The sequence below is a fragment of the Pholcus phalangioides genome, unplaced genomic scaffold (genome assembly GCF_987345545.1).
Source record: "Pholcus phalangioides strain wild (caught in Gottingen) unplaced genomic scaffold, Ppha-v1.0 ptg000008l_1, whole genome shotgun sequence".
Lineage (NCBI taxonomy): Eukaryota > Metazoa > Arthropoda > Arachnida > Araneae > Pholcidae > Pholcus > Pholcus phalangioides.
Genome location: NW_028301601.1, coordinates 10,876,901 through 10,904,105, shown reverse-complemented (window position 1 = coordinate 10,904,105; position 27,205 = coordinate 10,876,901). Strand labels below are relative to the sequence as shown.

Here is a 27,205-nt window from a genome sequence, read left to right as displayed (position 1 = left end):
CTTAAATGATCTGATAATACGCTAGTCTCATTCATTTTTACGAAATTATGTCTGAGGTCACGGGCCACACTAAGTGACCCTGAGGGCCACATTTATCCCGCGGGTCATGGGTTGGAAGCATGCATGTTTTGCCGTTTAGGTAGTTCATTTGGAAATTAGACGGCAGCAGTGGGCAACTCACACACACACACATCCACTTCTAAACTATCAATTTGCTATTCGCCTCCCTTTCCACGGAATAAAGCGGCCATAAATAGCCTCGCAGTGATAAACCCCGGTACGGGGGCGAGGTTTATCGTTTCCGTCGATGGGAACGAGGCATTTCATAATTTCATTACAGATTGATTTATACCGTAATAAGAACTACTAAAAACAGATATCACTTAAATTATTAGAAGCAACTAATTTGTGCATCTAAATGAAACGCAACCTAGTCAAGTCACCGCGAATATCTCGGAAGGAAATGAATGGCCGACGTGACTCTCATCACATAACTTGATTACAGCGTCTTTCAATATCACAGCCATCTAGAACCAGACCATCAAATATTTGCCGGGATTTGACGGAAACCATGCGTTATATTGCGATAAAACATATTGATCTTTTCTCTCATCCGGGGAATGTTTCCTCCTCATGGCTCGCAGACGCATAAATCTGGTGCCTTATAATTTTCCCATCAGTTGACTGACTCGGCCTACGTCTACATCCATGGATTGTGTCTCCCACCAACTGTCTAGATCAGGGGGGGGTTCTTAACCTTTTTTTTCTCAGCAGCGGCCCAAAATCAATCACAAGATCAGGTCCGCGACCCATGAAAAAAACTGTTTTTGTTTTTTTCAAATTTAGTGGAACCAGTAAAGCAATAAGTGCATTTATAACAGGACAGTAAGTGGATTTGCACGATCCATTTTGGAGGGACCCGTGAGAATCAAGCTCTATAGCTGTGCGACCCATAGCTCAAGAATCCCTTTCTGTCAGTGGATTTGTACGACCCATCTCGTAAGCGGCCGTGAATCAAATTTTGGTCATGAAATATATAGCTCGAGAATCTCTGATCTATAAGTAGATTCGTACTATCCATCTCTGAAGCCCCTGAGACCCGAAATTGGGTCGCGACCCATAATATAAGAATCCCTGCTTTGACTGATCCTTCTACAATGTTACACGGAGCGCTAAAAAAGTGCTTGCCCGGCTGATAAAGTATCTAGTTGCGGCCCTGTCCGGTCATATACTCGATTTAATAGGGAATAAATAAGAAAAATGAAACGGTGAGAGAGAGAGAGAGAGAGAATCGCCCATGGCCCAGTTTGACTTATGTCAGGGCCCGGCGGTTGAGAAACACTGCTCTAGAGTCCCTGGCCGTCAGTGAATTTGTTCGATCCATCTCGGAAGCCTCTGTGACCCATAGTTTAACTAACCCCCTAGTCTAAATCAAGAGTGTTCAACCTTTATGAAAATGCGGGCCACTTTGTTGATTTGAAAAAGAATCGCGGGCCACTTAATAAATCTAGAGCAGCACCGTAGGCAGGTTACTTAAGTGTTCTGTAAATGTGCCGCATTTAGGTACTCCATATTGACGAACATTGATGTTCATAGTGTTTTCCTCTGCCATAATTTTCACATTTTTGTAGCAAAATGTCATTGATTGTCTCTTGTTAAACAACTTGATTGTTTTTTGTTATACTTATGCTGCCATCTGTCTTCAATGTTCCGAAGTGAAAATGACAAATACCCGTATTTTTCATGTCATGTAAATTTTGTGTTCAGGGTTTTCCTGTACTCCGTGGAGAGCAGCATTGACTTCCGCGACGTAACCGTACATGTACCTCGTAAGCATTCCTCTGGGGAATTTCCTAACGAATCGGACGCCGGAATGGGGAATCGGTGCTCTGAGTGTATGCGCAGCCCTTACGTATTTATATTGCAAGAGTTATGTTTTACATGTTTTAAAGTTAAAATGGAAAGTTCTTGAATCTTTCATGTTATATAAGTATCGTTCAAAGTCTGCCTGCTCTCTGCCGAGGGACTTTCCAAATTGTTGACCGGCTAGCGTCCGCGCCCCGAAGTTAGGGAACTGCAGAAAACCAACTTCAGCTGACTACCACTGTGCCGTCGATTGGGTCGTGCCTGAAAAAAAAAGACCGGTCCATACGTAAAAAAAAAACACATGAATTTCTCGTGTTCATCTCGCGGTAATGCCATAGCTGCTGGCTTTGGTAGAATAAGAATCAGCGAGGTTTTCGCGGGGGAATCCAAATTCCGTACAAAAATAAATACAGAAGGGATTTTTGAAAAACAATGCAGGGATTTTTCATTTAAAAAAAGTTAAAATTGTAGGGATTTTTGATTAACTGCTTCGCTCACAAGCGACTGGCGGGAAATTCAGATGATCTGTGCTTGACGAATCGGCGATAAACACGATACAAGTTTTGATACCCTTGTCCTAACTTGATGGTATGTTAAAGAAAAGAAGAGGAAAAAGTAGAGAAAAGTAAGAAAAAACCAGATGAAAGGAAAACAGTATATTTTACTATACTCTCTCTCTTTCTCTTATCTGTAATACCTACAGATAAGAGATAGTAGGGGTATGAAGTATATTTCTCTTTTCACACTCATCTACCGGTTTTCTTTCCTCTCTCACGTGCATGTATATAGTAAAACCTATTTAACCTTAGAATAGAAGTTTTTTCCTCCTCATCACGGAGATGAAAAGAACTATTTTTTTTATAGGGTTGCAACAAAGTTCCGTGGTGATGAGGAGAGAGGAAGGAAAACAATATTTGAATTTATTCCCACTGGTGTTTGGACTCAATATTACGTCCTTGATCGTAAAGTGATTAATACAAGTAAATTTGTAGGGATTTTTTTCATTATTAAAAGTAAATCTGTAGAAGGATTCCCCCCCCCCCCCTGCAAAACGTGACAGCATGTTTGCCATCACCAATCGACACGAAAGGTGGTGACAATTATCGCCAACCAGCAGGTTAAATTACCCGTCATTACAATTCCCAAATGACCCCAAAGAAAAATATCGCCATTGGGTCCGAACCGGGACATACAGACTCAAAGGGACATATGGTCAAAGCAAGTATAATCACGCCAATTTCGGATGTCGACATACGGAATGAACGCAGGCTATTTGGGGAATCGTCTTTTCCCGCGAGAAGGAAATATGTTTTGTGATTTGACGAAATGATGAAAATTCACATTGCACTTGTTACGTATTTCAGGGATTGACCTCTTCGTCATCACGGACGTAATATTGCGTCCAAACTCCAGTGAAATAAATTTAATCCATTTAATCCAGCTGACCTGTTTCTTCAACTTCTTTCTTTTCCTCACGGCGAAGGTTTATTGTAACCCTATGAAACAAAGATGTGTGTGTGTTTACCCACCGCCATCGTGATATCTCAATGAAAATACGTTCAATTGATAACGATGGTTGCAGTTCTCCACGGCATCCCTCCCCACACATAATGTATGTCTCTCAGAGCACCCTTCTGTTATATACTATACATAGAAGTGAGAAAGTGAACAAGTAAAAAAAGGCTGCAAAACAAGTTTGTAGGTGGGAGCGAAAAATCAAGGCGCTGTACTCTCTTATCCAGTTATCTCTGTACTGTTCCTCCTAACCCTTATTTCTTCCTTTTTTTTAAAGTGGAACAAGGCTACCACATTTATCGCCTATAAGTCTAATACAGATCATTCAAATTTTTCGCCAGAAGCTTGTACGCGAAGTGGTTAAAACAAAAGCAACGGTCTTTTATTGTGGAAAAATTCTTTGGGAATAATTTTTTCCCCCAGAAGTGATGATTTTTTATCACATGACATATGATAATTTTTCAGTGGTCCGAAAGATGGAGTAGAAATTCGGGAGCCCCCCAAAAAACCCGGGAGACTTGGCTGCTACGTAATACGTACACGACACGTGAAGTAATTTGATCAGTTTCCATCACAAAAATAAACCAATCACCAATCCCCAAAAAAATGGTTGTCTTCTTGGCAACATTCCATCAAAGGAGCATAAAATAACTAATTAACGGCATGCTTTGAACAACACGCGCCATTAGTTACCTTATAAATACATATCTTCTAGAATTGTAAACACCCCATTTTGTTTTTTTTTAATGTTGCTATTCTTAGGCGTGTTGGCCTCCATCAGAGATTACACACATTCACAAACCTCTCTCGCTCTCTCTTACACACACACTTACTTAGAGATTATTGAATGGAGCTGAAATAATGCATCATTAGTTGCTCATTACTTAACGCAATTAATGCTCAAGACAGCAACCATTAGTTACAGGTTATGGATGGAGTCCACGGCGATCCCGTTTCGCTCGTCTCCCAGACTCGAGCGGATCATTTCTCTTCCGATGAATTCCTCTGTTTCCAAGATCTTAATATCTAATTCTCATTGATTATATTTTTTTTCACGACCCAATTCTCACTTAATTACTAATCATTGCTGCGTGTAATTAGTTCCATCAGCTGCTAATTTTATGTCCGGAGAGGGATTCGTTCTCAGTTTCGATTGAGAGAGAGAGAGAGAATAGATGAACGAGATTCGATATTTATTATGTAATCTTGATGATATTATGATCCGATATTTTTCGGCCAATGAAGAAAGACTGATATATACATACTGACTGAGCTAAAGTACAACTCCATTTTGCTTTGAGGGAGTAAAGTGATTGTCATTGATGGAGTAAAGTGAATAAAGTCTAGTGGAATTTCGAAATTCGAGACACTGGGTGGAAGATTTTCTTTCCTCTCTGGGGTAACGCATTTTATAGTTGGATGCTTCAGAAAATCACCAAAAGTGGAATATTCCGTTTACCATCTCCACATCAAGACGGCAGGTGTGCAGATCCTCTCCCCGTAGGATTGCCATAACAACGTGTTAATGTGTTAAAGTGAGCAGCTGAAATTAACTAAAAGTGGAGCACTCCGTTTATACTATCTCTACAAGGAGGCAACAGGCACGAGTCCTCTCTCGTAGGGTTGCGGTAATAGTGTGTTAATGTCGAAAATGAGCTAAAATACAACCATTTTGCTTTAATGATATACCAAATTAAAAAAAATTAAGCGCAATTTTGTGAAACTGGGTTTTCATGCATTTCAGCTTTAATCTGCAGAAAATTTAAAAAAAAACCCGGTATAATCTGTTTACTATCTGTACACTGGTATGACAGGTGTAAAATTCCTCTTCCAGTAGGGTTGCCATAATAGTGTATTAATGTTGCAAATGAGATAAAGTACAACTTTAAAATTATGCTTTGATTATATATATATATCAAAATAAATTACGTGTAATTTTGAAACTCGAGATCACATTTGAAAGACATCTTTGTTTGCGGGTGAAATGCATTTTAGCTTGATGATGATGGTGAAGAAAACCACCCAATCAGCGAAATATTTCATTTACTAGCTCCACAATGAGACAAGTGTTTAATTCCTCTCCAGGTATTGTTGCCGTAATAGTGTGTTAATGTGCAAGTGAGTTAAAATACAATTTGATAATGATATACCAAATAACAAAATTGTTAATTTATAAAGTAGAATTATTGAAATTGCGTTAATGCATTTTAGCTTGATGCTGCAGAAAATCGCAAAAAGTGGAACATTCCGTTTACTGTCCCTACAAGGAGGCAACAGTCACGAGTCCTCTGCCGTAGGGTTGCCATAATAGTGTATTAATGTCAAAATGAGCTAAAATACAATCATTTCGCTTTGAATAAAGAAATAATAACAACCAAATAACAAAATTGAGTGTAATTTTGAAACTGGGTTTCAAGCGTTTTTGCTTTAATCTGCAGAAAATTGCCAGAAATAGAATAATCTTTGTACTATCTCTACACTGGAATGACAGGTGTACAATTCCTCTTCCGATAGGGTTGCCATAATAGTGTGTAAATGATCCAAGTGAGCTAAAATAGAACTCCATTTTGCTGTGATCATATACTAAATAAGAAATTAAATGTAATTTTGAAATTTGAGATCGCAGATGGAGACATCTTTGCCAGTGGGTGGAATGCATTTCAGCTTGTGCTGCAGAAAACCGCCAAAAATATATATATGTATCATGACGATAAATGCGATTTCTCTCTCCACTCGGGTTGCCATGATAGTGTCTTAATGTTGTAAGTGAACTGAAATAAAACTTTACCATTCTGCTTTGATGAATTTTGAGATCACAGATGGGATACATCTTTGTTCGCGGATGGGAATGAATTCTAGCGTGACACTGCAGAAAATCGCCAAAAATGGAATATTCAGTTTACTCTTTCTACATTGCGACGACAAATGTGCTATTCCTTTCCCCCGTTAGGGTTGCCATAATAGTGTTATCACATTAAGAATGTTGTAAGTGGATCTAAAATACAACAAATGACTCATACGTCATAAAATTCTTAAAAAGAGAATTATTGAGAAAAATGTAGAGTAATTCTGAAATTCGGGACAAAGGAGCAGGGAGACACTTTTGTCCGTGAGCATAAGCGGATACAGATTCTTTGGACGGGGGCGGGGGTGAATCACCGAGGGTGTGTTCACTATACACACGCGTTCACTTACAGGGGAGGGGCAAATGTCCATCTCCGCCCTATTGCTTATGCTATAATAATACTCGTACAACTTTTTCACTGAAATGTCCCCCACTCCCAATCCATCTATATCCGTGGGTGGAATGCATTTTAACTTGGTGTTGGAGATAATCGGCAAAAATTGGAATATTCCGTTTACTATCTCCACAATGAGACGACAGGTGTGCAATTCCTCTTTCAGTTGGGCCGTCCTGATAGTGTGTTAAATGTTGCAAGTCAGCTAAAATACATCTCCGCCATTTTGCTTTGATGATCCACCAAATGAAAAAAAAAAAAATCTAATTCGAATTTCTAGAACTTACTTCATTCAATACCGGCATTTCACATATAATGAATTTTTCAGTTTGTAAAGTTTCTTGAAGCTGTCTTGAGACGCATTATCAGCGTATTTCGTTCCTTTAATAATTGACGACAGTTGAGAAGAACTTTTGGTGTACTTCCCTTTTTAACAAAGAATTCTCCCGAATTGTTAAGTGTGAGAGGTTCTGCTAAAGTATTATTATTACTATCGTCTGGTCGTCGCCATTTTGGTTCTCGCCAAGAAAGTTCTCTACTTTTTTTTTGTATGCGTTTCTCTCTTGGAAACTCTTTTAAACCGCGAGGAAACATTTTCCTAAAGAAAAGAGGAACAAAACGACTATCCGCGTTACGGTATTTCCGCGATACTTTTTTTTTCCAGAAAAGTAACTTTTAAAGGAAAAAACGAGATAATTCTTCTCTTCTGGGAGAATTTACAGAATTTTTTTTTTGAACGAGTATTTTCATGGAATCTTTATTTATTCAACAATATTATTCTATGTATTGTAACTATTTATTCTATTTTTATATTAATCAATTTATTTATATATTATTTTATTTTATTCCATTTTCCTCTTTTCATTTTATTCTATCGTCAATTTAATTTATTCCACTTTCATTTGTGTTTAATAAGATAATGATGTTAACGTGATCCTCGTGCATTACTAAAAGTTCCGTATGATCTGTCTAGGGGATTTGTTAGAGTTAATAGACAACCATGCCCGAATTGGGATTCGAACTCAAACCGGCTTCCTAACCACTAGACTACTAGATGGCCAATTAATTGATCCTAATTTTATTTAAATTTATTCTTTCATTTTTACATTTCATTATATTTCATTTTATTTTCGTTTTTATATTTCATTATATTTTCATTTTTTCATTATATTTTCATTTTTTCATTTTTTCATTATATTTTCATTTTTTCATTATGTTTTCATTTTTTCATTGTTTTCATTATTTTTTCATTGTTTTCATTATATTTTCATTTTTTCATTATGTTTTCATTTTAATTTTTTCATTATGTTTTCATTTTCATTTTTGCATTATGTTTTCATTTTCATTTTTGCATTATGTTTTCATTTTCATTTTTGCATTATGTTTTCATTTTCATTTTTGCATTATGTTTTCATTTTCATTTTTGCATTATGTTTTCATTTTCATTTTTGCATTATGTTTTCATTTTCATTTTTGCATTATATTTTCGTTCGTTTTGTCCATACTTTCTATTTATTTTATTCTATATCCATTATTATGTTATTCTATTTTTATTTTTTGTATATCTTTTCTATTTTATTTTACATTCATCTCTTGTATTTTATTTTACATTCATCTCTTGTATTTTATTTTACATTCATCTCTTGTATTTTATTTTACATTCATCTCTTGTATTTTATTTTACATTCATCTCTTGTATTTTATTTTACATTCATCTCTTGTATTTTATTTTACATTCATCTCTTGTATTTTATTTTACATTCATCTCTTGTATTTTATTTTACATTCATCTCTTGTATTTTATTTTACATTCATCTCTTGTATTTTATTTTACATTCATCTCTTGTATTTTATTTTATATCCATCTTTTATATTTTATTTTATCACATTTTAATTTTTTTTATCTTTTTTATCTATTTAATTTCTTTATCCTTTTTATATTTCCTTTTCATTTTATTCTATATTTTCATTTTGATTTTGTAGTTTACTTCTATATTTTTATTCTATTTCTTTCATTTACATATTAAACAGTCATGTTTTCATCATAATAACTATTTCTTTACTATAATTTTTATTAATTACTTATAATACCCACTATACAATTAAATGAACAGTTTTATAAAATACTTTTTTAAAAACTCTCACGTGCAAAGTAATCGCATTTAAAATTTTAAATCAACGAAATATATAGGGTGGTAACTATCGACCGCCCAATAATGACACACGTGATTCCTTGTGAAAAACTAATACAGAAAAGTGTTTTCCGTTTTTGGATCGGACGAATATTAAGTGAGTTATAACGCTTTGAAATTTTGTGACGTGTCATTTTTCTAACGGTCAGCTATGTGCCAAACTCCGAACGAAAGTACATTTCTCCGCCAGCAGTGGGTTGTCACTTTTTGAAAATAGACTGAAATATTCAATCGTATTAGAAGCCAAGTTCGGCCTTCTTCTTTCATCATTGGCGCTTTTTCCTCTCAATGTAGTGTGATAGTATAGCCTTGTTGTTACGAGTAATTACGTGTTAGTTCCATCCACTATATTGGCAAATTTATCACCAGATTTGTAACGTGTTAGCCAAATGAGATCTACTTGAAATTTTTTTTAACCAAATCAATACTTACGAAGGTTTCTAACAACTGGCTGTTGCGAAGATGAATTTTTGGAAGTTCACGGCCTTTCACTTTCCGGGTGAACGCACTAGATTACAAAGGCAACGAATCTCTCAATTTTTCCTTGGAACTCGTGTGCACTGAAAGGGACCGTACATGGACGGCCGGACCCGACTCAGGCCAGGCTCACAACTGCTGACGCTGCCACCAGATGGCGACGTATGAAAGGATGACGTTACTCTCCGCTACCGTCGTAACCCTTCGAGGGTTACGCTACCGTACGAAAGTTTTTTGCCAAAATGTGGCGCAATTTGTTCCCTTTCACTATCAAGTCAAATTTTTTAAGGGAAGGTGCATACAGTGCGTTGTGTTTACTACGCGATCGTTTTTATAAGCTGTTGTTTTCATCAGATTACATATTTGATCAATAAAACAGGGCAATGTTATTTTGAGTTATTTTAAACTTTCATGGAAACAATCACGTGCAAAAAACATCCATTGAGGATTGCGAAAATGGAAGATTGACGAAGATGATTCGTAAAAATAGTAAAATAATATAACAACGATTCGATCAGAAACTTTCAATCAAACTAGTCATTTTATGAATTGGCATATTCAAAACAATTAGTGGTTTCGGATATTTTCTATTGATTGTTCATCGAGTCACATTTTTATACCGATTTCTGCATGTGCTGCAATGAATATTTTTCATTTCCCTTTTGACTGCAATTGATTTTTATCACGCTGAAATATTAATAAATTTTTATCTTTACTTTTTAACAAGAAAGAGAGATTTGGACTTTCTACTTTTTTACTCCAGCCTACATGATTCGCGTAGAACTTGGTAATTTTCACAGATGAAGGTTTATTCTGGGGCATATTTATTGGATTGGATTTTGATTTTTGTGGCGCAAGGACCAATTAGGTCAAACTGTGCCAAAACAAATGACCAATTAAAAACAATTGGGTTTGTCGTGTCAGGAAAGGAGGTGCATTAATAAGGAGGGGGCAATTGCCCCGGTTCTCAATTTTCGAAATGAAAGCCATGTCTTTACTGTCTGTTGCTCCAGATATGACTTTGAGTAGGAACCGAACCTACTGTTTCACACACACATTCATAACATAAATGAGATGCCGTAAAAATGTTAAACTGTAAATGATAGTCTCTGTGATAGTGACAATTTGTAACTGTGATGATTTCATTCATTATGCTTGTTGTGTTACTCAGTTAATTGTGTTGTAGAATCACAATCAAAAGCTATGATGCAACATGTAAACCTTCCAAAACTTCTGAATCGGAACTGGAAAAAAAAAACCTCATCTCAAAATTGTTGGAGATACTTTATACATTTAAGGGGGTGTCATGACCGCTGAAATCATTGCCGCTGTGGTGGTCGAGTGGTTATAGTGACGGACTCGCGATGCGAAGATCCGGGTTCGAACCGCAGTGATGGTCGGCCGAAGTTGGTTTTCTGTGGTTCCCAACTTCAAGGCGCAAATGCGAGCCGATCTCCCCGTTAAAAAGTCTCGCCACAGAGAGCAACAGTCCTACAACGGTAAATCATTCAACCATAACACTTCACTCATAGTTAGTAAAACTGGTGGCAGATGGCAGCACTACACATAGCAAGCATTACAGAGAAACAAAAAACTTCACGTCAGGTTTCACTACACGTATACGCACATTCCGATTTGTTGGGGGTTCCGCGGGGTGCAAGTGTGGTGTAGCAGTAGTAGGTAGGGCCTCCAAAAAATGGCTCGGGGATTCATGATGTTCTTAAGTCAGCCACCTCGTTGGGCAATTTGCCTGTTGTGTCGTTGTGTTTGTATTTGTAAATCGATTTTTCAAACATGACTTTAAAAAAAATATTTCATTCAATTGTGTAGTATAAATGTGAACAAGAGAAAAAACGATTTTCACAAATTGCAGTTTTTGAGCTCATCCGTTTGAGATTTGTAAAACCCTATACACTACACCAAAAATTTTGTAGAAATATTTATACGGCATGTTTTAGTACGACGAACCTCGAACTTGGACGTCTGATCGTCCGTTAGAATTTTATGAGTTTGAAAGTCAGAAAAAATTCATAAATTTCAAAAGTTTGAGAACTCAATATTTGTTTCAAAAAATACTAGAGTTAATTTCTAAATATCATGTTCATTTTGCTAATACATGGTGAGTAACACATTTGAGCAAAATTCGGGGCGACAATAGTTTTTTTAATTTTACGGTTGAACTCAAAAATTCTGCAACACCTTAGAACAGTGGTTCTCAACCTGGGGCCATATGGCCCCCCTTGCGGTCCTGAGATGTTCTAAGGGGGCCACGGGAGAAAATCAGAAGTAAGGTGATCCACGACAGGTGGTGAAGGGAGTCATAGAGAGCTGTGAAGAGAAAAGCTTTAAAAGTGAAACATGGTTGAAAAATATTACTACTTTCAGAATTCATCAGATCCGTCCATACAACCAGGAGCATCTTAACCCTTGGGTCTACGTGGGGCATGACCCGGGTCTTCATGTCTATAATGAAGGGAGGGGGACTGCAGTATATATGGGATCTGATACTATGATTTGCATATGTAAGCTGTTACTTCCAGCTAAGTATGGAGGGCCGCCAGAGCAACGGTTGATGTGTTGAGAGGGTCGATTTATCGTGCATATTCATTGGAACGTCCCGTATTTTACACAGACCGTTTTTTGCAGTATAATTTGACTCCTGGGAGAGATGATAATCCACCATTTGAATCCGTGCCTAGCCAGGATTCCAGAGATTGATCTGATTTATTGAAATTTCATTCATAATAAAAAAATAGAAAGTATCTCACTCTTGGATGAGGGTACAGGGGGCCCTGGATAGGACAGGGGAGCCACGAGAGAAAAATGTGATCCATAGGGGCCCATGAGCTGAAAAAGGTTAGGAAACACTGCCTTAGAATATCGTAATAATTAACAATCAAAAGTGCGCGCGCACACACACACACAACAACAACAACAAAAGGGGGAAAAAACTGGTTTGCTTCCTCGATGATTTGATAGGTTTATCTCATTGTTCAATTTTAAAAAAAAACCCGCCAAGTTGTACGTTTGGTGTACGTTCGGTGAATTTGGCAGGATTTTGAAGTGACGTCATCAATTTTTAAAGCATTATAACTCATTAATTATAGGTCAAATCAAAAAACTGAAAACATTTTTCCGTATCAGTTTTTCACAAGGAATCACGTGTGTAATTTTTGGGCGGTCGATTAGTCACCACCCTGTATATAATAATTATATTTTTCTCTTTTTTTTTGTGATTTTTAAACGGCCTGAAAATGATTATACTAATATTTCGATGACCAATAAATCATTATTAACAGCATTATCATTTTGATCAGAATAATTAATAATTATTTCGGGATTTTTAATAAGTGTATGATAACGAAAAATTCGAAGATCAACTCTGAAGTCAGTATCAAAACTTCAGACCACAACATAAATTTTAATTTTTCTTATTATATATTGTATAATATTTTTTATTAAAAATAAAAATAATTTTTGTTTCATACAAGAATTTTTGGGTTTAATTTTCGAAAAATAACAACCAACAGAACTCAAATTTCCCATGAGAGAAAAAAAAAATTTACCAAAAACGACAAAAATTAATAAATAAAAAATTACAGAAAAAACCAAAATTATGCGAAAAATTTATTTTCCTTTCGAAAAGAAATTTTGTTTTTACTCATCCACCCGAAATAAAACACCGCGGATTCGAATTTTTTTTTCCCTAATTTACCTGTAATTAATGAGAAAAATTCGTCGCTACTTCATTAAACGACTACGACATGTGTTTTTATTTATTTCATTTTATTTTATCATCGATGAAGCTTCTATTTTTTGTGCAGTTACAGTTCAGGAATAAAATAATGAATGTACTCATTAGGATGAAGACGATCGTAAAATAAAAACAATCTCGATGAATAAAATAGGAACCATAATGAAAATTCCAATCGTAGTTTGTCTACTCGCATGAGTAAAAGCTTATTCGACCGAATTCTTTACCAGTTGCATCGAGTTTATTCTGTAATGAAAGTTTTAAAATGAATGAATATAATATTATTATTCTGTTGCAATAAATATTTATGTATTCAGTAAAAGGGATTTAATGTTTCCCGAGTTATTTTTCTAATTTTATATGAAGAATGTTACTGTTATTATTGGTCGCTTTGTAAATGTTTAAAAATTAATAGTAATGAGTTAAATGTACAGATAAACAGTAATAAATTTTAAATGTACAGATGAATAGTAATAAATACAAAAATACAAGGCCACAACAGGCAAAATGCCCAACGAGGAGGCTGAGAAAAAGATGCCAACAATTAGGCTGACCATATTTGCTCGAAATAAGTACGGGAAATTAGGATTCCAAATACGGGGAAATACGGGACATCGCCAATTATCGCCAAAATCAAACAAAGTTGCCAAATGTTGTCGAAATTACGGAAAAAAAATCACAATGGCGCGGGAAATGAGGCATTACTGCAAATTGCCGTGGATGAAAATGAATTCCGCAAAAATAAAAAACGTTCACCAAGACAAATGTGGGAGATCATTTATAGTTGTAATTATAATAAAATAATTTATGAGTTGCAAAATAATGTCAATCTTTGACTTCAATAAAGAGTAAAAATTCAAGTAGGCTTCGTGTAAAATACGGGAAAAACCGGGACACTATTGCCAAAAAAGTCGGGACGACCAAAAACACAGGAAATATCGGTACTGTCCCGGGAAATACGGGACGTATGGTCACCCTACCCATAACAATACCCATAGAATTTTAAATGTATAGTATAATATAACAATATTTATACAAGATATACAGAAGACTGGATGTTGTGAAGATATTTATTATTTGCGATGTTAATTTTTTAAGGAAGGAAAAAACTCATCTCTGCCTCTACCGGGAGTCGAACCCGGGTCCCTCGATTGCCGGACGAGTGCTCTGACCACTAAGCTACATATATACGCTCTAGCGAAGGAAAATCTCTATCTCCTCTGTAGCTTAGTGTTCAGAGCACTCGTCCGGCAATCGAGGGACCCGGGTTCGACTCCCGGTAGAGGCAGAGATGAGTTTTTTCCTTCCTTAAAAAATTAACATCGCAAATAATAAATATCTTCACAACATCCAGTCTTCTGTATATCTTGTATTAACAAGTGGAGAGCGACATTCATGTCATATAACAATATTTGTCTGTTAGGTTTATTTGATTGGCTTAGTTTTTCGTCTTTTTTCTCGTATTTTTCTAGGTTTTTCTTTTTTTCCCTCTCGTAATTTTCAAGCTTTTTCTGTTTTTCGTATTTTTTTCCTTCCTCATAACTTACTTGGTGAAAAAATCATGAATTCATCTTTTCATTTTTCACTCAACTTTCTAGTATTCAATTCCTTTTCGTCCCGACATTTCACGTATTTTCTCCCTTTTTTGTGTAGCGGCTTTTTATATACTATTTAAGTATTTTCCCGTACTTTTCTAGTTTTTTTTAATTTTTGGTCGTGCCTTCCAGCATTTACTTTTTTCTCATACTTTCCTAGATATTTATTTCCCCCTCGTACTATCTTCTTTATTTTTCTCGCATTTTCTTTCTTCTCCTGCTTTTCTAGCATTTTCTTTTTCGTGTTTTCCAGTATTTTCCTATTTTTCTTGTACTTTTCTTGCTCGTTTTTTTCGTGCTTAGGGGAGAAGGGTAGCAAAACCACTTGTACCAAGCGATCAAGGGTCAGTGAGCGACTAAAGAGGTGTCCTACTGAGTGCGCAACTATTTGAACGACTAAAAGTTGACAAATAGAAAAGGATCAGGTCAGTGAGCAACCAAGAGTGCAGGACTGACAATGACGAAAAAAGTTATCTATCTATACAGTGTGCAGACATGGGAATGACTAAAAGAGTGATATACGGACAGGAATCAGGTCAGTGAGCAAACCAAAAGTGTGTGCGAGTACGTGAATGATCAAAAAGGCAGTCTAGAGGGTGTGTGATTATGGCAATGACCGAAAGTGACCCAGAGAGCAAGGAATAGAACCAGTGAGTGACAAAAAATAGAGCTACCTTTGAGAGTGTGCAATATTGGGAGTGACTTGTGAAACGGGGGGAAACACGTCAGTGAGTGACAAAAAAGAGTAATCTAGAGTGTGTGCGCAAGCATGTAAACGATGAAAATATTGATATATAGAGAAGGGATCAGATCAGTGAGCAACCAAAAGAATGTTAAGCAATGGGCGTGAGTGACTTAGAAATCAAAGAACCAGGTCAATGAGGGACAAAAATAGTGGCCTAGAGAGTATGCAAGCATAGGAGTGACTTATAAAACGGGGAAACATTCAGTGAGCGACGAAAAGAGTGGTCTAGAGAGTAAACCAAGTGAGCTACCGAAACAGTGACCTCAACCTTGTGGAAAGCATGCGAACAACCAAAATACAGTAGTAACTTAGAAACAAAGGCATATTGAGAAAAAAAAGAGTGGAGGAGGGGGCTAAGGGGCCATTCAAGTATTACGTAAGCAGATTTTTAGCCATTTTTGACCCCCTCCCCCCCCCCATCAGCAAAAGTCTGCAAAACACTGACTCCCCCACCCCTCACCCCTTGTCAGCAAAATTTCGTCAGCAGCTTAGAATATTTCATATCTTCAAAAAGGGCAGTTGATGACGTAAGCAACCTCCAAACTCCCCCCCCTCCCCCCCCCGTCATCAAAAGTCAGCAAATCCGAAACCCCCTCTCCCCCCCCCCCATCCCTCGATGCTAACGTAACACTTGAATGACCCCTAAAAACAGAGTATAGCGGCAAATTTGACGAATGAGTGGTCAAGAAAATTAGACTAGAATGGAGTTTAAGTGGGCGGCAAAAAGTTCTATATCACGCAGGTGGCAAAACCGTAAAGCCGCCTCTGCCTATAACAGCAAAAACTTATTTCCTAATAGTTACAGTAAAAAAAAAACCCCTCTTAACGGACAACCCCCTCTTTTACGGCCAATTAATAATTTCCTCGTGCTTAATAAAAAGTATGCATTTCGAACCCCCGGATTAACGTAAACCCCGCCCCTCCCATTCTTGCGGACGAATTGTCTTCTTGTCCGACCGGTGTCCGCAAAAGAGAGGTTTTTCTAACGTATTCCTAAACTCTAATCGGCCTTGGACTCGGTAGCAAAGATCGGATAGGAGAAAATCATGAAAAATGATCGAACAATGTCCGTTGCTCACTAAAATTACATAATGGAGTAAATTTTTTAAAAGATTTTTCCCTCGCTCAATAGCTGATGCTAATTTGCGTCACGTGAAAATTCATTGTTACACTATCGAGCAATTTACGAGATTACGAATAATTTGAGAGCCGCCCCCCCCCCCCCAGAAGAATTTTTCTTGATGGCGGACCATCGTGTCGAACCTATCCATCACCGCTACTTAAAATTTTGCTACAAGGTTGTTGAAAATATTACAGTAGTGTGGAGAGCGCCGCACACAGTAGCGCATACACGGTGGTGTCCCTTAAGAGTTTTGGGCGGATAATTGCGTTTAAGCGGCGGCGTTTTCGGCCTCGGTTACGAGAGACTTTGGCCGCGTCACGTGCTATTTTAATGTGCATTACTCAGCATATAATGCCCTGCGCCGTGGGTAAGCACGGGAGGTAATAAAAACATTACCCGGAAATATTTTGGTGGGGAGTTTTCTCGCTATCTCTTCACTTTTCTTCCCATAAAAATTCCGTTTCCATTTCATTCTTAGTTTTTCTTCCCCCGCCCCGCCTAAGCAGACTTGTAATGGTTTGGTTTATGGCCGTCGTAGATAATATACTGTCATTCAGAACTTGCGTTTCTCTGAGAACGTTAGGAAATTTTTCGCTCGCATATAACGTTTATAACTCCGCATAGTCAGGAACGGAAGTTATAAAGATGGAGTTTTTTTTTAAAAAACAAAAAATGCATAATCATTCAATATTTAAAAGAAGGATTATGCTATAGGTAATATAACTTTGGAACGTATCGAATGTGTGTCCGTGATGTAGATAGATAGATGCTACTAGAATTGTGATTTTGAGAAGCTCTGGCACAGCTCTAACAGTTAACCGGTTCCTTAGGGGCCATTCAAGTATTACGTAAGCAGATTTTCGGCCATTTTGGATCCCTTCCCCGTCAGCAAAATTTCGTCAGCAGCTTAGAATATTTCATATCTTCAAAAAGAGCTGGTTGATGACGTAAGCAACCTTCAAACCCCCCCCCCCTCCCTCCCTGCCTTGTGATCAAAAGTCAGCAAATCCCAAACCCCCCTCGATGCTGACGTAATACTTGAACGACCCCCCCTTACGCCGCTCGTAAATATAAATCCCGCCAATTTGGCGAGAAAGATTTCACGATTTTTCTTTTTTTCACCGGTGTATCTTGGAATTCACCGTTTCCTACGAAGTCTTCGCAATCTCGTTCATTCGGGTCTTTTTTTCTTAAGGGGGGGGGGGGGGCATGAAATGACTCGGTCTCAGGACCCTCACTTCGTCCCATCCAAGTTTCACCAATGGCATGTTCAAACTCAAACGCATCGTCAGTTGACCTTGCTTAGTATGCAACGTATGGTTGGGTCGTGACTACACGTGGCTCTAGGCCAACACCACCTGTAGAACAAGCAGGGCCGCAACTGGATATTTTGTCACCCGGGGCAAACCGGCATATTGTCGCTCCTTGCCATGTAGAAGATGCAGTTGAAGGGGGAATTCGCCACCCCCTTCTGGTCCAGCGTCCGGAGCACTAGACCCACCTGCTCCCCCCCCCCTACTTCCGGCCCTGAGAACAAGGCTTCCGTACTAAGCTTGTGTCAATGAAGAAGGCCATTTCTCCTATCGCCATAGGATATACTGCAAAAAAAAGGTATCGCATGCGTCGACCTGCTATATCCAATGGCAATAGGTGAAATGTCCTGCAGTGACGTCACGAGCTTCGCGTGAAGGCCTTGTTCTACAGGTGGTGTTTTCTCTAGGCTCGGCTCTGTCCCTTTCCGAGATATTAGCCCTTTACCCGCGTGGGTTGGGCGCACAATTGGCTGGGTCGTCTTAATGCATATATCAAAGCCCGAAATTGACCAATTCTGTAAGTGATCGGCTTATTCTCCCGAATTGGCCAATTTCGCTAAATACTGACCCGGCCAATGTCCGAATTGGCCGGTAATCGTTGGCCAAAGTCCGATAACAAAAGGCGATGATTCGAGATCATCGTCAAGTTGGCAGCACTTCGGGCTTTGGCAGTAACACTTACATGCTCAATCCATGGCCCGCGGACCGAATGTGGCATTCGGAGTCATCTGATGTGGCCCGCGACCTCAAAAACGTACGTTTGTGAAAAACCAACAAACCCATATCGATTAAACTATATCAAAAACTATTTATTAAACGATTAACAATTAAACATTAGTATTCGAATCCCGTTTTAACGAATACCGTTAGGGCGAAAATCTCGTTTAAACGAACACTTTTCTAATCCCCCAGATAAGTTTACATAGAAACAATGGAAAAACCCGAAATTCCTTTATAACGAAATTTCGTTATAACGAAGTGATTTCTCCGGTCTCTTGAAGTTCGTTATAAAGGGATTTAACTGTTTTAATAAAATATATAAAATCAATGGTTAAGATCGCGGGCACTATCAGCACGACCAGTGCGGATGTGGTGACTAGAGGAAGAGATCGGCAATGCTTCCAGGTCGATTCCGGTTTATACGCAGGTGGACTGCAGCGCCAGATGTGCACATACAGCACGGTAATCTTCATGCACTCAGATCACTGGACTAATCCCCGGCGGTGTTCATCAGCCCATTTACAGATCACTCAAGTGACGTGGGACACATTTGTATATCATCTAAGTGACCTGCAGTGCACTTCAACATCATTTAAGTGATCCGCGGTAAGTGATTCCCAGATCACTTAAGTGACCCACAGCACGTTTACAGATAGACAACTTAAGTCATTCGTCATTCGTGCTCAACCCGTGGCCCGCAGACCAAATGTGGCCACCCTCGGAGTCATCTGATGTGGGCCGTGACCTCAAACCTAATTTTGTAAAAAATGAATCAAGCGGCACGTTACCAGATCATTTACGTGGCCCGCGGTGCAATTCCACGTCACTTTTGTCAACCGCGGTTCATTCCCAGGTCACTTGACTGATCCGTGGTGGTGTTCAAGATCGTTTGATTTACCCGCGGCACAGTTCCTGATCACTCAAACATCCCGCGATACATCTACGGCACATTCATAGATCACGTGAGTTACCCACGGTACGTTTACAGATAACTTGAGAGACCTATAACGCTGTTGCAGAGATCACTTAAGACGGCTACGGCACATTTGAGATCCAGTGACCGCGGCGCTGATACAGATCACTTGAGTGACCCGCAGCATAGTTTCTGTTAACTTGGGCGGCTCGTATCACGTTTCCTGATCACTTGAATGACCCCCGTGGCACATTTATAGATCACTTAAGGTATCCGCGGCTCATTTATAGATCACTTAAGGTATCCGCGGCTCATTTCCGGATCACTTAAACGGCCCTCGATGCGTTTTCAAGTCAGTGAAGTGGCCCGCACTAAGGGTTCAGCACCCTTGGTACATAAGCAAATTCCTTTACAATTCCCATACATAGTACATAAGTAATGATAATGATAACGTGATCACCACGTATTCCCAAGAGATCTTGGCGATCTGTAAAGGGAATTTGTTAGTGTGTTAGTAGACATCCACGCCCGAACCGGGATTCGAACCCAGACCTGCACAGTCAGAAGCTAGCTCCCTAATCACTGGAACTGACAGAAGGCGGCATAATTTGTCAAAAATACCCTAAAAATCGATGATTCCATACAAGAAGAGAGGCAGAAGAGTCTGGTTAAAAAGATTTCTGACATGAAAGTCGCCAATGCCGTTCTGAAATTCGCCAAATATTTCCATTCGTAACTCGAAGAGTCCGTAAGTCGTCGATCGCTCAAACAATTCTTCGAACATGTGGGGATGTGAGAACCACCCCGTCACACGAAATTACGTCCAAAAAAAATTTTTTCCGGCTCCAGTTCGAGAAAATTCCTCCAACAAATACCAGTAATGAAAAATTCCGATATCAATTACTCAACTGAACCCATTTCTAGAACATTCCTCATCAAAATCGAACAAAAAAAAAATGTATATATATACCGACTCGGCAACGGCAATGTACCGCTTAATTTGCGAATTGCCTTGCGGTAAAAGCAAACCAAAGGCGGTGGGGAGGGGGAACACGGTAGAGAATTTCGTCAGCATCCAACTATTCAGGGGATGTGGGGGGGGGGGATGGGAAGTTCTCCGCCACTGACGGACTTGATTGCTCTTGTGATATGCAAATCAGTTCATTAAATCCGTCCACTCGAATGGAAGAAGTTATTCAGTCATTCTCGTTTCACTCTCTTTTTTTTTTGGCTACGCCACTGGTTTTCTATTGATCATGACGACGAGACCTCGGTATTTATATTTACCGACGCTAAAAATACACTTCACGGATCAACTCAATGACGAAATTATAAAAGACTTCAGTGGCGTATTTCGAGTCACTTAACGGTGATTAACCCCCCTTCGCTTACGAGCGAATTGGCGAGAAATTTGGATGCTTTCTACTCGACGAATCGGCAATAAATATAGTAACCTTGTCCACGCGTTAGAAAAAGGAAAGAAGAAACAAAACGAATGAAGGCTGTAGTGGTGGGTTGGTAAGATATGGGGTTAGAGATGGGAAGATTTCAGGGTATGTGAGTTCAAACCCACCCACCTCCCGAAACTTACTGCCGCTGTGGTGGTCGAGTGGTTATAGTGCCGGACTCGTGATGCGAGAATCCGGGTTCGAACCCCACAGTGGTGGTCGGCTGAAGTTGGTTTTCTGTGGTTCCCAACTTCAAGGCGCAAATGCGAGCCGATCTCCCCGTTAAAAAGTCTCGCCACAGAGAGCAACAGTCCTACAACGGTAAATCATTCAACCATAACACTTCACTCATAGTTAGTAAAACTGGGGGCAGATGACAGCACTACACATAACAAGCATTACACAGAAACAAAATTTACGTCAGGTTGCACTACACGTACACGCACATTCCCGCATGTACCGATTCGTTGGGGGGTTCCGCGGGGGGCGGGGGGGCTCATGTGTGGTGTAGCAGTAGTAGGTAGGGGCTCGGGGATCCATGATGTTCTTAAGTCAGCCACCTCGTTGGGCAATTTGCCTGTTGTGGCGTTGTATTTGTATTTGTATTTGAAAGAGTAAGACAGTATAAAATACTAGATAAGGAGATAAGAAAGTAGGTGCAAAGTCAGGTTTCTTTTCACCCTCATCCTCACCTGTTTTCTTTCACTCTTATAAGAAAGATACGTCATTTCTGGGTGAAAAAAATGGCTATCGGGGGTTATACAAAAAATCATGAGGATTGTAAGGTTGCAACAAAAAGCTTCGGGATGATCAGAAGAGAGAGGAAAGAAAACAGGCTGAACTTTGTTTGAATTCATTCCACTGGCGTTTGGACGCAATGTTACGTCCTTTGATCTTAAAGCGGTGAATTATTATTGTCTGATCAGCTTCTTTGGCGAATGGGCCATTTTTATATTGTTATCTTGCCTTGTCTCTCATGATAGAATTTCCACCTTTACTAGGGGGGGGGGGGGGTTACCATCCGTCCTCCTTTTTTTGGTGTCATTTCAAGCGTCGTCCGAAGTTTTTGAAAATTCGTCTTTTTTGGCCACCTTTTCAGAGAGAAAAAGGGAAGGACTTCTTTCCCTCTCTCGGGTTTCCGGAATCACTTTTTTTTTTCCCCCTCCAGGGGATTTTTTTTCCACTCTGAAGCATAAATCTCTTCATTGGCATGAGTATTTGCGTCCGTGCGTGTTTGTTTGTGTGTTTTCCCAGTACCTCCTAGAGATAGAAGGCCTCTGCACTGTTTGTCATAAACGTCATTCAGACTACCTAGCAAGTTTGCCACATTTTGCAACACAGCATCCTATTTCGTTTCTTCTTATTTTGGAGTAGAATCTTCCTGATTGGCTCACAAATACCGCATGGTGATTGGATGTGGGGCATAGAAATCGCCAATTCTGAACCCGATCATTTCTTTTCCCTCGCAACGATGATACTGGCACGAGCAGGGAATTTTTTCCCCCCCCCCCTGAATATTTCTGAGGGAAAATGGACTACTGTACATACTGACGTCACAAGCAGAGTGCAGAGGGCCTTCTATCTCTAGGAGGTGCTGGTTTCTCCCCCCCCCCACCCCCCAATGCATTTTCACATGCTTTGACCAACGGCCTCGGAGAATTGCCAGACGAATCCAAGTTCCCTCCGAGCAGGGCAGATGCTATTCTAACCGTGGCCCAGTTTGCCCCAGGGTGACACGGACGAAAAAGACAGTCGGAAAAAGGCAGCTCCTTCCGCAATATTTAAAAGAAAACCACAATATTTTCATTTTGAGAATACCATTGTTTGTTCACCAACATCAGATGCCGTGTACTAACGTGAGGGGAGGGGGGGAGTTGCCAATTCCATTCGGAAATTTTAGAGGATTAGGAATTTGTGTAAGATTGATCTGCTGGGCCCCCGGGGCTACTTTAGCACACGCGAACTCTGGTCATATCGCCGTACAGCAATTTATTACCTATCGGGTTTGGATGTTGGAAACCTTTCTCTATAGGAAAAGTCATGTTATATAATTCCGTCCTCGTCAGATTTCCGGCGAGAGAACATTGATAAAGCGCCATCTATCGGTGCTCGCCTCAGGTCTGAGGAGAATTGAAATTATATACGTTATATTTTCCCCGGGACTGAACCCGCGGACGTAGGCGGTAGTTTCCATGGTAATAGGCGAGCATTTTACCGCTGCGTCACTCGCGCCCCAAGGGCTGCTAGGCTAGAATTCTGACCGCCTTCAACATTTGGGGGAGAGGGGGGGAAGAGTTGTCTTTTAACAGCAACGTGATCTCACCACGGGCGAAGAGATTTCCTGAGGCCCTCTATTGATAGAAACAATCAATATTATCTCAATTTAGAAATTTTGCATATTTTGGACGATAATTTCGGGGGTTCTGTTTGACTCGGACCCCTGGGCCCCTCCAACATCGTTAAGACGCCATTGAAGAAATTATTGAGAGGAGGAAACTCTAGGATTTTCGTAGGTAGAATAAAGGGCTGAAGAAACCTTTTGGCTTATTTAGTCAGCCCCTCAGCTAAGTAGTGGTTCTTTGGACCCTTCACGTATTACTACTACTACTACTACTACTCAACCGCACATGCACCTCTTACACATTATTCTGGGGGAATTTCCTAATGAACCGGTACATGCCGGAATGTGTGCTCTGGGCGCATGTGCGAGAATTTTTCTTTTTACCCGGCATTTCTGTTGCCAGAGTAATACTTAATCCGTGCTGTGCTATTGGTGCTCTGCCATCTGTCTTCCATATTTTGAAGTGAAGATGGCAAAGGCCTGAATTTCCATGTCATGAAATGTATCACGTTGAAGGTCTGCCTGCTCTATGCGGGGAGACTTTTTCAAACGGAAGACCGGTTCGCATTAGCACCTAGAAGTTGGGAAAACCGCAAGAACCCATCGCAGTGATAAGATGAAGTCCACGAAGTCCATGGACCCCTTGCACCAGCGAAACGAAATCCACAAATCCTTTTGAGGAAAATGATAGTGACTGATTCCTCATTCAAGCTCACGGACCTCCTGAAATCTTTCCAAGGACCCCCCCCCCCCTCCCGCCTTAGCATAATAAAATATAGCTCATCGTTAATATTCATTGATACAGATTCCTCGACCAGGGCTGCCTTAAGAGCACCGTGGGCCCCCGGGCCACGGAATTTTTCTGAGACCCTATCAGGTAAATTTATATGTATGCTTCTCGAAAATTTCAACTACAGCCGAATCCCGTTATAACGAACTCCAAGAGACCGGAGAAATCACTTCGTTATAATGAAATTTCGTTATAATGGAACTGCAAGTTTTCGCGTTGTCCCTCTGCAAACTTATCTGGGGAATTGGGAGAAGTGTTCGTTAAAAGGAGATGTTCGCTATAACGGTATTCGTTAAAACGGGATTCGACTGTATATCTCATTTTTGTGAGGGCCAGGGTGGGCCCATGCATTAAGACGTCATTTTCCTCGGCTTCTAGGCACGATTCCGGAAGACATCCTCGATGAAAAAAAAACAAAGCTCATGTGAAAAGTGTACGCCCGCCCAACATTCGAAAAATACACTCATCCTAATGTTACATTCATTAATTGCGCATCGAAAGATAGATGGCAGCAGTTACCAACATATACCTATGCTGTAATTACAGTAAATCCACGAAGTGGATGGAATCCGAAGGATATGTTCGGAGATTATCTGGGATCATGTTGTATAAACATGTTTTTTTTTTTTTAAACATTGATACACGTTAGGCAAGAGTTACAGACCTAATATCAATCCAGAGCCGTCTTAACGTGTCCAAGGCCAATGACTAACAACAAACTCATCTTCAACATTCTCAGATATCCATAGAACTACATATTGATGCGATAAGTTCGAGTTAATTCCAGGAATTTCATGGCGAAACTTCATAAAAACGGAAGCAAAATTGATAAAAAAAAAAAATGTCGTTATATCCGAGGTCGGTGCTATTTCATTGACGTTATAAGCAAGGCTCATCTAACCAGTAGTCTCTATGGTAATCATTGTGACCGGCAATTCTTGACGTTGTAGCCGAGGTATCGTTACAATCGACGTCATTATCAGAGAGTCTGACTGTATTCTACAGGCTTTTCAATTCAGAAAGGTTGAGAAACCCTTGGTCTAAAGGAATTTAGGTCCAACGGTAGTGAATACAGTGCACGGGTTCTTAACCCTTTTGTGGTCCAGGGGCCCAATAAGACGAAGATCAGGGACCCCCCCCCCCCCACGTTAATAAGAGGAAGGCAATAGATCCCTTTACAGAATAATATTTAGCACATAATAATGTAAAAAATAATATAAGTTAATTGTTGTCTCAGATAAAGAAGTCCGTCAATCCCCGGTTAAGTTTCAGTGTTGACAGAAGGCAGAACTTGCAGTCCACAGAGTAACATAACACCTCTCCACGGCCGAGAGAACCAATTTCCCAATGCGTGCTGCCATCTGTTTTTTAAACTCGAAGTTATATGTCAGGCACTGCAATGTTGCCGGGCGCGTTATCAGGGGAGAAACTCGGACCAAAATTATCATTGATAATAATTATCATTAAGAATTATCAAGATTTCATACGACCTCCTATCTCCCCCCACCCCACCCACACACACACACACGCACGCACGCACGCGAGCACTTCCATTAATAATCCCAGTAATGAACAATTTCCATATAATAACAGAAATCCCAACTAGAAATTCCAAAACTCAATATGCACCTATTTCTTCGTTTCCCAGTTGATTAACATGATTTTAACATGCGCACTTTCGCAGAAGAAAACGAAAAAACAAGCTTCATGTAAGTTTTTCGACATGCCAATGCATTTAAACTAAAAGTTCAAGCAATTATAACGCAATAATTACTTCCCAACATTCCCCAAAAACTATCTATAATCGCCACTCGCGGCAAAAAAAACAAAAAAACAATCGCATTTACAGCCGTGATAATTCCAACATGCAACATGAGAAATATAAAATCGCAACATACCTGAGCTTCGAGTCTTCGATGAATGGATGTAAGTCAGTACAGGGGCCCGGTATCTGCTAAATGTCACAGAGTTGATGCCAAAGAAAAAAAAAATCAATTTCAAGTCACACCGATTATTAAAGCTCGATATATATCTTCGTAATGATAATTATCATGATAATTATTATTCGAAAAAAAGTAATAATAATCAAAGCACCAGCGAGATCACGGGCCGGAAAGAGGAAAAACGGAAATGTTGCTCTATTGGAAGAGAGTTGCGAGTTTGGTGAACGAAGAGAGGGGGGCCCGCAGAGCCGAGCCGGGCCACACGCACTCACACACGGCTCTCAGTCTCTAAGACAAGAGTCTGATGTATCTCAGAGATCTAAAAGCAAAGCAGCAGCAGCGGCACCACCACCACCAGCATCAGCAAAGAACAAGAATGTCAGTTGGTTACGGCCTTTTTGGCGCGGCTTCAGCTTGCGAGAGGGCCGCCGCGGCTCCTACCGAGCATGCGCCACGCGGCCATATCCGAAATTTCGGGATTCTCACCGCTTCCGAGAGCCGATCGAAACACACACACACACACACCGAATGCATACATACATACATACAGTACCATCCGTGTGTGTGTTTGTGGCCCGGAAAAAAAAAAGGAGCGTGTGTGGGCAAATATAGCTTTCCCACTCTTACCTATAGGTAAGTAAGTCAGGTGGCAGTGGCCATGGGAATTTTTTTGCGGGGAAAAAAAAAGAATAAATTTGGGAAATTTATGGGTTTCTCTCGGATTTCACGGTGATGTAAGGAAACGTAAAAACGGGAGAATCGGATCCGGAATGGGACTTTATACATAATATATTAGTAAATATTTGAATTTTTTACAGGTCTGGGATTTAGGGGGAGGAAGGGGTGTGGGGAGGGAATAGTTTTTTTTGGTCAAATGGCAGTCTTGGATTCAAAATGTTGAAATTTACATGATGAATAAAAGATAATAAAATCATAGAAAATGGGGAAAAAAAAGTAAAAATAAATAAAAATGTAATAAGTGAAAAAATGATGAACTTAAGAGAAAAAATAAATGAAGAAATAAAAATGTAAAAAAATTGAAAACAAAAATTCTAAAAAAATTAAAATCTCTAAAAAATCTGAAATCACTAAAAAAATTGAAATTGAAATCAAAATTTCTAAAAAATTGAAATCTCTAAAAAAATTAAAATCAAAATTTCTAAAAAAAATTAAACAAAAAAAAAATTGAAATCAAAATTTCTAAAAAATTGAAATCTCTAAAAAAATTAAA

The 27,205-nt window shown here is 39.4% G+C and overlaps 1 protein-coding gene across 1 annotated transcript in view; it reads right to left on the bottom strand.

Moving 5' to 3' along the window:
* LOC149083668 (uncharacterized) overlaps nt 1–26,317 on the bottom strand; it is an 80,790-nt gene extending 54,473 nt beyond the window's left edge. The window contains exon 1 of the mRNA XM_089234158.1: nt 25,930–26,317. The gene's annotated coding sequence lies outside the window, so the exon portion shown is untranslated. The remainder of the gene's footprint in view (nt 1–25,929) is intronic.
* Between the last annotated feature and the right edge of the window lie 888 nt (nt 26,318–27,205).